Source organism: Ascaphus truei, chromosome 10 (assembly GCF_040206685.1).
Source record: "Ascaphus truei isolate aAscTru1 chromosome 10, aAscTru1.hap1, whole genome shotgun sequence".
Classification (NCBI taxonomy): Eukaryota; Metazoa; Chordata; class Amphibia; order Anura; family Ascaphidae; genus Ascaphus; species Ascaphus truei.
The window spans coordinates 28,455,852-28,468,823 of record NC_134492.1 but is presented as its reverse complement, the minus strand read 5'-3'; positions in this window follow the sequence as shown (position 1 = coordinate 28,468,823).

Genomic DNA, 12,972 nt, shown 5'->3' with positions numbered 1-12,972 from the left:
TAGTAATCACAGACTAATCCCTTATCTGCCAGAACAATATAATAAGAAACTGCATTCCTGGGTTCTCTGGCAGGGAAGGGGTTAAGGCAGCCTGTATAATAATAATCACGCGTTCAGCAGTTTGTGCTTCTCTGATCTCTGGCGGGTTTGCTTTTTTTTCCAACCTCACTAGAGACATTTAAAAAAAAATAATAAATAAAGTTCCAATCAGTTGCTTAGAAACCCGTATTAAATGCAAACGGCTCATGTACAGCAGGTCGCAGGTAAGAGGCTTTGCTCCGACTATTTATAGTCTTGTTTGTGAGTCGGTGATACAGCGTCGGCGTCTGGGGTCACGTAACGCTGGAAACACCTGGCTGGCAGGAAAAGTGCCTATTTGAAGTGCAGGTTTTATGCAGATTTAACCCATTTCATGCCGGAAGGGCTCATTTGCTTTACATTTGCCCTGCACATACAGTAAATGACCCGTCCAGATATTCAAACCTGTTCAATTACAAACTTGACGGCAGGCATGCGTTTTATAGGCGTCTATGTTAAAATGGATAAGAAGTGGAAAGAGTGACACACTGTGCTCACTTACATGTCATTACCCAGAATCCCTAGCTGCAGTGGAAGCACTGCATGCTAAGCGATAGTAAGGAAAGGCAGGGCTGCAGACCTATCTGAGACATGCAAATGCACTACAAGTGGTGTGTTATTTTTATTTATATATATATATATATATATATATAAATATAAATCCTGGCTGAATATTTTGTTATGACTTTGAGCCATAATGACGATTTTGAAGAAAATTTTTTGGAAATAATATTTGCAGCACTCATTAAAGATGGCAAATGTTCTACTTCATGTCTCCGCTCTGATCACTGCAACATTGGTGTTCCTACAGGCGTCTTCTGTGAGGTACGCACAGGCTCCTTTGACCATAAGCGTGTATTCTGTAATTAATGTCTGTTTTCGATATCCTTGATAATGACTCGGACCGTTTCATAGAGAGTTGCCAGGTGTCTAGTATTGAGCTGGACTGTTCTGTATTTGGACACTGTCCAGTAAAAGTAGAGGTAATACTGGACTTGTTTGTGTCCGGTATTGCCTCTCTAGACATAGTGACCGGCTTGGTGGGCTGCAAAATTTCCCAGAGCAGGGCTGTTGCTATGGGGCTGGGCTGCTTCCCCATCCTGATTGGCTGCATTAGCCTGCAGCAGCCATTCAGGAGGTGGAAGGAGCATGGAGGTGGGGCCAAGGAGAGGAGGAAACGGCATGGAGCAGGGAGGGGAGGGATGTCTCAAGCATGTTGCACCTTTCACCATTGTGTACAGTATTTTTTTCGAGAAGTCAACTGGCAACCCTAGTTTTGACTGCAAAGTACTCTGTGCCAAGATGACAAAAAGTACAAAAGCTAATTGGCAAACCCCAAGCTACACACTTGGGCAAAAGTATTCAGATTGTCTTGGAAGTTTCAAAAGAAGGCTGCAGAATGGGCTCTGAACAGCAGGGGGTAGCGTTTGCCTGCTCCAGGATTTGAGAGGACCAACTAGGCACATTCTATGGAACATCATATTGTGTGAAAACCGCGAGTAAATCCTGGACTTGGATACAGCTCGTGTGGGCACCTTGTGTATCACTTGTTGTCTTCTCCCCTTTTACAGGGATTCTCCATAAAGTGCAGTCCCAGTTAGAAATATACAATGAAAAGATGCAACAAAAAAAATCGAAGTCACTGTGTTCAGTCAGGACTGAATTGGTTGGATAATATGGTACAGTACATTGGTTTGAAGGATAGGCTCTATAACAGGGGTGGCCAACCCCAGCCCTCAAGGGCCACCAACAGGTCGGGTTTTCCGGATATCCCTGCTTCAGCACAGGTGGCTAAGACTGAGCCACTGATTGAGCCACCTGTGCTGGAGCAGTGATATCCTGAAAACCTGTCCTGTTGGTGGCCCTTGAGGGCTGGGGTTGCCCACCCCTGACCTACTGTCACCCAACGAATCAGAGTGCAAGCTCTTCAAACTAGATTCCCAAATGATGCACGCACAGCCCCATGCTGCAGCAATGCTAATGATGGACATGTCTCGGCATCAGTTTTGCACAAGAATGCCCTTGACACAGCTCCACCTTAACTCCTTCCTTGCCAGAGGAGCCAGCAACACATTGCAGAGCAAAGTACTGTACTTGGTATCACAGTCCAGCAATGCATTCCTTAGGCAACCACGGGGTTAACAGAAATATTGTTATTCCCAAATAAATAATGAAAAAAATCATTGCAAAGCAATGGGTGTCTGGCAGTGCATGGGTTAATGTGCTCCTGGAGTGTCCCAGGCTGCACCTTTTACGTGCTGAAAGGATGAGATTCGACAGACATCTTTGTGTATAGAGGTGGACACGCGGTCGCTCGCTGTCACTCCATGCTATAGAATTGTGGGTCACAGGGACCTGCAGAGAGAGGTAAACACAATGTGAGCTGGTTACAGAAGGAAAGCCTCCTCTGATACTGTGCTTAGCCAAGGGGAGTGCAGCCGGACACTGGTCACGCAGCAGGACACTGGTCACGCAGCAGGACGCTGGTCACGCAACAGGGACACTATAATAATAACAACTTTATTTCATGTAGTGCTTTTCTCTTATAGTGCTTCACAATTACAGTATAGTGCGCGGTACGCAGCATATAGGAATGTTACAGACACAGTCCCTGCCCAGATGAGCTTACAATCTATGTGTTTGGTGCCTGAGGCACAGGGAGATACAGTGAGTTGCCCAAGGTCACAAGAAGCTGACACCGGAAATTGAACCAGGCTCCCCTGATTCAAACTCTGTGTCATTGCTTACAGTCAGTGTCTTTACTCAGTGAGCCCCTCTTTCAGCCCAATAACACTGGCCACATACCTGGGACACTGTAAGGCTGAGTTTATAGTGGTGTCAACTGCTATGGCGCACGGTGCCTAAACAAATACCTGAAGTCCGTCGCGGGTGCCCACAGTGCGTGCGACCGCACGGGACCAACGAAATTGAGGCTACAAAAGATTTTGTTTTGAGACGTGATGGCCGCGTGACATCAGCATCACGTGGAACGGTTCAGCCAATAATGGCGAACCGTTCGCGTGACGTCACTGACCATGCCTCCGCCATGCCTCCATCGCCTCCCAAGGTCTCTTGCACTAGAGTGCAGGTTTCGCGTGTGCGCACCGCGCAAGTGACATCACGCGGTCAAGCACATGCCCTGCAGCCTCCCACTAAAATCTCAGTCTATGAGACATGTGCAGAGGTACACTCATTTGCATGTCATTTCCCAGAATCCCTTGCTGCAGTGGGATAATGGTTGAAAGGCAGGGTTGCAGACCTGTCTAAGACATGTGAATGTGCTCACAAGTAATTTCTTTATTGGCTATATGCTAAAGGTGGAGTTTTTTTGTTTTTTCACCCACCGTAACTTAAAATGTGTGTGTAATAATATATATATATATATATATATATATATATATATATATATATATATATATATACACAACAAACAAATTGGAGTAGCGCCTTAGGAAGCTTGATAAGGATAAATCAGCTGTGTAAATCAGATAGAGTTAACAAGGCTATTGACCAAAGAATCCCCAAAAGGGCGAATTTGTGATAAAAACAACTGGAATGTATAGCAAAAATAAAAAACATAAAAAATAAAATAAAAAACAGATGTCAGTTGAAATTCCAAAAAATGTACTTAGTCCACTGGAGTTTTGCTGCCCGTATATAAGGATCACCAAATCCCAAGGATTTATGCAGAAAACAAGAAGAAAAAACAGGCGCACTCCTAGTGTGATAAAGAATAAAACAGTATTTATGGGATTGTAAAATATAAAAAGCGCACTCACAAACAGAGAAAAAAATAATAGCATTTATGAGATATATTCAATGGCCTTGAAGCTGTGAAGGGAATGTATCAGCCTGTCACGTTGGTGCCACCTCTGGTGTATCCGTTGGTTCAGCAAGGTGCACTGGAGCCACCGCAGCCAGATGATGTAATAATCAGCAACACGGTCAGAGACTCCCTCCAGATACACCTCCCACAGCTCTCACTGCTCACCAGCAGGCAACTGCAAAACCGGAAGCGACAGCAGTCCCAAGCAAAATAGCAACAGCTCCAAGGTACTCTCTCCGTTCGTGCAGTAATGTCAGCCACAAACTCGCCGCTTTGGGAAACGCCCTACGCGTTTTGTCACTAAGGACTTCGTCATCCACTGCAGGGACACAGACAGGGACACTGATCACACTGCAGGTTCACAGGCAGTGACACTGGTTACACTCCAGGGACACTGGTCACAGGCAGGACATACATTCAATTCCTGTTAAATAATGGAGCAGAGCTATTTTGAACTAATTTTAAAAGATTCACAATAATAATAAAAAATAAATTATAACAAAAAAAAGGTTATTTTACTCCGGGGTTATAAATAAAAAAAAGTAGTGGTCCTCTTTATACCCTATGACCATCACACTTTGACATCTGAATGTCAGGGGTTGTGTACTGACTCAGAGGACCACTACTTTATTATGTACTGACCCAGAGTAACATTACTTTATTATGTAGTGACACAGAGTAACATTACTTTATTACCTACTGACCCAGAGTAACATTACTTTATTATGTAGTGACCCAGAGTAACATTACTTTATTATGTACTGACCCAGAGTAACATTACTTTATTATGTACTGACCCCGTGTAACATTACTTTATTATGTGCTGACCCGGAGTAACATTACTTTATTATGTACTGACCCAGAGTGACATTACTTTATTATGTACTGAGCCCACTTAAAAGTAACATTGTGGAAGAGGAGTCCCTGCTCCGAAGAGTTTACAGTCTAATTGGTAGGTAGGGAGAACGTACAGAGACAGTAGGAGGGCGTTCTGGTAAGTGCGTCTGCAGGGGGCCAAGCTTTATGTATCGTGTAGCAGGGGTGAGCAAACTTTTTATGCCGAGCCCCCCTTTGCATCCATGAAATTTCTCGGGCCCCCCCTGCCTGATATAATCAAAATCACATGAAAAAAAACCTTTATTAAACGGTATACAATGTAAATACAAATATGTCTAAATACTTACATATTTCAACATCTCGCGCTTGCAAAATTAGGCTGCGTCCACGCTGCCGCTGAGAGCGGTGACATCACCAACTCTCCAAGCATGAGCACAGGGTGTCCTACATAATTTTGCAAGCACGAGGCGGGAGGGGGCATGAATCAGGGCTATTTTTGTGTGTGTGTGTGTGTGTGCATTGACTGCTGCTGAGCGCGCTTCAAAGTCAATTTTGTTTGTCTCCCCAAGCACCAAGCTTGGGAGAGCGTACGTGCACAAAGGCAATACTTTTAGGGGGGCATTCATCCACTTCTTTACTACCTCTCTTCCCTCTCTCCCCCCCCCCCTTTCCCTCCCTTATTTCCCTGCTCTTTGGCTTGCTGTCCACAGTGTCATCCAAACTCCTACCTACAGAATTATTTATTATTTATTTCTCTTTTCAATGGTGTGTTTTCACTTTTTGTTTAATTCATTTTGTACATTCATAGTATGATTGATATAGTGGCAGCCTACCCTTTTCCTTGCAGAGGATCGCAGCGAAGCAGGCTGCCAGCAGAGAGCAGGAACACAGCGCTATTGCAGAGCAGATACCGGAAAGAGGGGCGTTTGACATTACAGCGCTGGGGCGTGCTCCTCCGCCGTTCTTCTGAAGCCCCCGCGCGTGCGCACACACCATCACATGGCCACCACCAGCACTATCCTGTTCGGCCGCCCGCACACATCTTCGGCTGCCTGCCCGCGCACAGCTTTTTTGCCCTCCTGCGCACAGCGTCTGCCGGCCCACACACGCCGTTGAGCCCCCTAAATAATCTTGTGCCCCCCCCCAGTTTGCGCACCACTGCATTCAATCACAACACACACACAATCACACCACACATACTCAATCACAACACACACTCAATCACAACCAACACAGACACAACACACACACACACTCAATCACAACCAACACAACACACACACACAATCACAACCAACATAGACACAACACACAAAACACACAACCTCAATCAGAACCAACACACACACACACATACTCAATCAAAACCAACACAGACACAACACACACACACAATCACAACACCAACACAATCACAACCAACACAACACACACACAATCACAACACACACATTTACAAGCAACACAGACACAACACCCACACAGCACACATGCGCAATCACAACACTCACAGACACAACACACTCATCACAACACACACTCAATCACAACCAACACAGACACAACACCCACACAATCATAATCATAAGTCACACAATTTCACCTGTGTGGGGGGGGGGGAGGGCATGCTCCGATCCCCCATGCTGCTGAAAACTGGGACGGGAAGCAGACAGGAAGAGAAGGAGGGCGTGTCTGTGTGCAGAGAGAAGCCCCGCCCCCTCTGCAAGGCAGAACAGAAACAGCCCCAGCACGGAGCTTCTTTGCCGCCCGTGCACTGCTCTGCCCGCCCCCAGGTTTCCTCGCACGCAGCCCTGCCCCCCCTAAATAATCTTGCGCCCCCCAGTTTGCGTACCGCTGGTGTATAGTATTAGCCACGGTGCTACTCATATACTTCTTATATTCATATGCTTCTTTAAGCAAGTGTGTCTTGAGGTGGATAGAGAGGGTGCTAGTCGGGTACTGAGGGGAAGGGCATTCCAGAGGTGTGGGGCAGTCAGTGAGAAAGGTTTAAGGTGGGAGAGAGCTCTAGATACAAAGGGGTAGAGAGAAGACATCCTTGAGCAGAATGCAAGAGTCGGGATGGTGCATAGCGAGAAATTAGGGCTGAGATGTAAGGAGGGGCAGAAGAGTGTAAAGCTTTAAAAGTGAGGAGGAGAATGGAGTGTGAGATGCGGGATTTGATCGGAAGCCAGGAGAGGGATTTCAGGAGGGGAGATGCTGAGACAGATTTCAGAAATGGTAGAGTGACTCTGGCCGCAGCGTTTAGGATAGATTGTAGGGGAGACAGGTGAGAGGCAGGAAGGCCGGACAGCAGGAGGTTACAGTAATCAAGACGGGAGAGAACGAGGGCCTGTGTCAGAGTTTTAGTAGTCGAGCAACAGAGGAAAGGGCGTATCTTTGTAATACTGCAGAGGAAAAAGCGACAGGTTTTAGATATGTGAATGTGAGGGGCGAATGTGAGAGAGGAGTCTTGTGACCCCTAGGCAGCGTGCTTGGGATACTGGGTGAATGATAGTACTTCCAACAGTAAAGTGGAAGGAGGTAGTAGGGCCAGGTATGGGAGGAAGTAGTGACCCAGAGTAATATTAGTTTATTACGTACTGAGTGACCCAGAGTAACATTACAGTACTTTATTACCGACTGACCCAGAGTAATATTACTTTATGATATACTGAGTGACACAGAGTAACATTATTTTATTACGTTCTGACCCAGAGTAACATTACATTATTATGTACTGACCCAGAGTAACATTACAGTACTTTATTACCGACTGACCCAGAGTAATATTACTTTATGATGTACTGAGTGACCCAGAGTAACATTACTTTATTACCGACTGACCCAGAGTAATATTACTTTATGATGTACTGAGTGACACAGAGTAACATTATTTTATTACGTTCTGACCCAGAGTAACATTACTTTATTACCGACTGACCCAGAGTAATATTCCTTTATGATGTACTGAGTGACACAGAGTAACATTATTTTATTACGTTCTGACCCAGAGTAACATTACTTTATTATGTACTGACCCAGAGTAACATTACTTTATGGTGTACTGAGTGACCCAGAGTAACATTACTTTATTACGTACTGACCCAGAGTAACATTACTTTATTACGTACTGACCCAGAGTAATATTACTTTATTATGTACTGAGTGACCCAGAGTAACATTACTTTATTACGTACTGACCCCGAGTAATATTACTTTATTATGTACTGAGTGACCCAGAGTAAAATACTTTATGATGTGCACTTTTTTCTGTGAAATATTATATAACTTTGTAGTATTATTTAGTAAAACCATGCACAGTATCACTGCTTATTAAAGCACATTATCGCTGCTTATTAAAGCACATTATCGCTGCTTATTAAAGCACAGTATCATCGTTTATTAAAGCACAGTATCATCGTTTATTAAAACGCAGTGTCACTGCTTATTAAAGCACAGTATCGCTGCTTATTAAAGCACATTATCGCTGCTTATTAAAGCACATTATCGCTGCTTATTAAAGCACATTATCGCTGCTTATTAAAGCACAGTATCATCGTTTATTAAAGCACAGTATCATCGTTTATTAAAACGCAGTGTCACTGCTTATTAAAGCACAGTATCGCTGCTTATTAAAGCGCAGTATCGCTGCTTATTAAAGCGCAGTATCGCTGCTTATTAAAGCGCAGTATCGCTGCTTATTAAAGCGCAGTATCGCTGCTTATTAAAGCACAGTATCATCGTTTATTAAAACGCAGTGTCACTGCTTATTAAAGCACAGTATCGCTGCTTATTAAAGCACATTATCGCTGCTTATTAAAGCACATTATCGCTGCTTATTAAAGCGCAGTATCGCTGCTTATTAAAGCACAGTATCATCGTTTATTAAAGCACAGTATCACTGCTTATTAAAGCGCAGCATCACTGCTTATTAAAGCGCAGCATCACTGCTTATTAAAGCGCAGTATCACTGCTTATTAAAGCACAGTATCGCTGCTTATTAAAGCACATTATCGCTGCTTATTAAAGCACATTATCGCTCCTTATTAAAGCGCAGTATCGCTGCTTATTAAAGCACAGTATCATCGTTTATTAAAGCGCAGTATCACTGCTTATTAAAGCTCAGCATCACTGCTTATTAAAGCGCAGCATCACTGCTTATTAAAGCACAGTATCACTGCTTATTAAAGCGCAGCATCACTGCTTATTAAAGCGCAGTATCAATGCTTATTAAAGCGCAGCATCACTGCTTATTAAAGCACAGTATCACTGCTTATTAAAGCACAGTATCACTGCTTATTAAAGACTGCTTATTAAAGCGCAGCATCACTGCTTATTAAAGCGCAGTATCACTGCTTATTAAAGCGCAGTATCACTGCTTATTAAAGCACAGTATCATCGTTTATTAAAACGCAGTATCGCTGCTTATTAAAGCACAGCATCACTGCTTATTAAAGCGCAGTATCGCTGCTTATTAAAGCGCAGTATCGCTGCTTATTAAAGCGCAGTATCACTGCTTATTAAAGCACAGTATCATCGTTTATTAAAACGCAGTATCGCTGCTTATTAAAGCACAGTATCACTGCTTATTAAAGCGCAGTATCGCTGCTTATTAAAGTGCAGTATCGCTGCTTATTAAAGCGCAGCATCACTGCTTATTAAAGCGCAGCATCACTGCTTATTAAAGCGCAGTATCACTGCTTATTAAAGCACAGTATCGCTGCTTATTAAAGCACATTATCGCTGCTTATTAAAGCACATTATCGCTGCTTATTAAAGCACATTATCGCTGCTTATTAAAGCACAGTATCATCGTTTATTAAAGCGCAGTATCACTGCTTATTAAAGCGCAGCATCACTGCTTATTAAAGCGCAGCATCACTGCTTATTAAAGCACAGTATCACTGCTTATTAAAGCGCAGCATCACTGCTTATTAAAGCGCAGTATCACTGCTTATTAAAGCGCAGTATCACTGCTTATTAAAGCGCAGCATCACTGCTTATTAAAGCACAGTATAACTGCTTATTAAAGCACAGTATCACTGCTTATTAAAGACTGCTTATTAAAGCGCAGCATCACTGCTTATTAAAGCGCAGTATCACTGCTTATTAAAGCGCAGTATCGCTGCTTATTAAATCGCTGCTTATTAAAGCGCAGTATCGCTGCTTATTAAAGCGCAGTATCGCTGCTTATTAAAGCGCAGTATCGCTGCTTATTAAATCGCTGCTTATTAAAGCGCAGTATCGCTGCTTATTAAAGCGCAGTATCGCTGCTTATTAAAGCGCAGTATCGCTGCTTATTAAAGCGCAGTATCGCTGCTTATTAAAGCGCAGTATCGCTGCTTATTAAAGCGCAGTATCGCTGCTTATTAAAGCACAGTATCATCGTTTATTAAAACGCAGTATCGCTGCTTATTAAAGCGCAGTATCACTGCTTATTAAAGCACAGTATAACTGCTTATTAAAGCGCAGTATCACTGCTTATTAAAGCGCAGTATCGCTGCTTATTAAAGCGCAGTATCGCTGCTTATTAAAGCGCAGTATCGCTGCTTATTAAATCGCTGCTTATTAAAGCGCAGTATCGCTGCTTATTAAAGCGCAGTATCGCTGCTTATTAAAGCGCAGTATCGCTGCTTATTAAATCGCTGCTTAGTAAAGCGCAGTATCGCTGCTTACTAAAGCGCAGTATCGCTGCTTATTAAAGCGCAGTATCGCTGCTTATTAAAGCGCAGTATCGCTGCTTATTAAAGCGCAGTATCGCTGCTTATTAAAGCGCAGTATCGCTGCTTATTAAAGCGCAGTATCGCTGCTTATTAAAGCGCAGTATCGCTGCTTATTAAAGCGCAGTATCACTGCTTATTAAAGCACAGTATCATCGTTTATTAAAACGCAGTATCGCTGCTTATTAAAGCACAGCATCACTGCTTATTAAAGCGCAGTATCGCTGCTTATTAAAGCGCAGTATCGCTGCTTATTAAAGCGCAGTATCACTGCTTATTAAAGCACAGTATCATCGTTTATTAAAACGCAGTATCGCTGCTTATTAAAGCACAGTATCACTGCTTATTAAAGCGCAGTATCGCTGCTTATTAAAGTGCAGTATCGCTGCTTATTAAAGCGCAGCATCACTGCTTATTAAAGCGCAGCATCACTGCTTATTAAAGCGCAGTATCACTGCTTATTAAAGCACAGTATCGCTGCTTATTAAAGCACATTATCGCTGCTTATTAAAGCACATTATCGCTGCTTATTAAAGCACATTATCGCTGCTTATTAAAGCACAGTATCATCGTTTATTAAAGCGCAGTATCACTGCTTATTAAAGCGCAGCATCACTGCTTATTAAAGCGCAGCATCACTGCTTATTAAAGCACAGTATCACTGCTTATTAAAGCGCAGCATCACTGCTTATTAAAGCGCAGTATCACTGCTTATTAAAGCGCAGTATCACTGCTTATTAAAGCGCAGCATCACTGCTTATTAAAGCACAGTATAACTGCTTATTAAAGCACAGTATCACTGCTTATTAAAGACTGCTTATTAAAGCGCAGCATCACTGCTTATTAAAGCGCAGTATCACTGCTTATTAAAGCGCAGTATCGCTGCTTATTAAATCGCTGCTTATTAAAGCGCAGTATCGCTGCTTATTAAAGCGCAGTATCGCTGCTTATTAAAGCGCAGTATCGCTGCTTATTAAATCGCTGCTTATTAAAGCGCAGTATCGCTGCTTATTAAAGCGCAGTATCGCTGCTTATTAAAGCGCAGTATCGCTGCTTATTAAAGCGCAGTATCGCTGCTTATTAAAGCGCAGTATCGCTGCTTATTAAAGCGCAGTATCGCTGCTTATTAAAGCACAGTATCATCGTTTATTAAAACGCAGTATCGCTGCTTATTAAAGCACAGTATCACTGCTTATTAAAGCGCAGTATCGCTGCTTATTAAAGCGCAGTATCGCTGCTTATTAAAGCGCAGTATCACTGCTTATTAAAGCACAGTATCATCGTTTATTAAAACGCAGTATCGCTGCTTATTAAAGCACAGTATCACTGCTTATTAAAGCGCAGTATCGCTGCTTATTAAAGCGCAGTATCGCTGCTTATTAAAGCGCAGTATCGCTGCTTATTAAAGCGCAGTATCGCTGCTTATTAAAGCGCAGTATCGCTGCTTATTAAAGCGCAGTATCGCTGCTTATTAAAGCGCAGTATCGCTGCTTATTAAAGCGCAGTATCACTGCTTATTAAAGCACAGTATAACTGCTTATTAAAGCGCAGTATCACTGCTTATTAAAGCGCAGTATCGCTGCTTATTAAAGCGCAGTATCGCTGCTTATTAAAGCGCAGTATCGCTGCTTATTAAAGCACAGTATAACTGCTTATTAAAGCGCAGTATCACTGCTTATTAAAGCGCAGTATCGCTGCTTATTAAAGACTGCTTCTTAAAGCGCAGTATCGCTGCTTATTAAAGACTGCTTATTAAAGCACAGTATTACTGCTTATTAAAGACTGCTTATTAAAGCACAGTATCACTGCTTATTAAAGACTGCTTATTAAAGCACAGTATAACTGCTTATTAAAGACTGCTTATTAAAGCGCAGTATAACTGCTTATTAAAGCGCAGTATCGCTGCTTATTAAAGCGCAGTATAACTGCTTATTAAAGCGCAGTATCGCTGCTTATTAAATCGCTGCTTATTAAAGCGCAGTATCGCTGCTTATTAAAGCGCAGTATCACTGCTTATTAATGCACAGTATCGCTGCTTATTAAAGCGCAGTATCGCTGCTTATTAAAGCGCAGTATCGCTGCTTATTAAAGCGCAGTATCACTGCTTATTAATGCACAGTATCGCTTCTTATTAAAGCGCAGTATCGCTGCTTATTAAAGCGCAGTCTCGCTGCTTATTAAATCGCTGCTTATTAAAGCCCAGTCTCGCTGCTTATTAAAGCGCAATCTCGCTGCTTATTAAAGAACAGTATCATTGCTTATTAAAGCACAGTATTACTGCTTATAAAGACTGCTTATTAAAGCACAGTATCACTGCTTATTAAAGCGCAGTCTCGCTGCTTATTAGAGCACAGTATAACTGCTTATTAAAGACTGCTTATTAAAGCACAGTATCACTGCTTATTAGACTGCTTATTAAAGTACAGTATTACTGCTTATTAAAGACTGCTTATTAAAGCACTGTATCACTGCTTATTAGACTGCTTATTAAAGCACAGTATCACTTCTTAT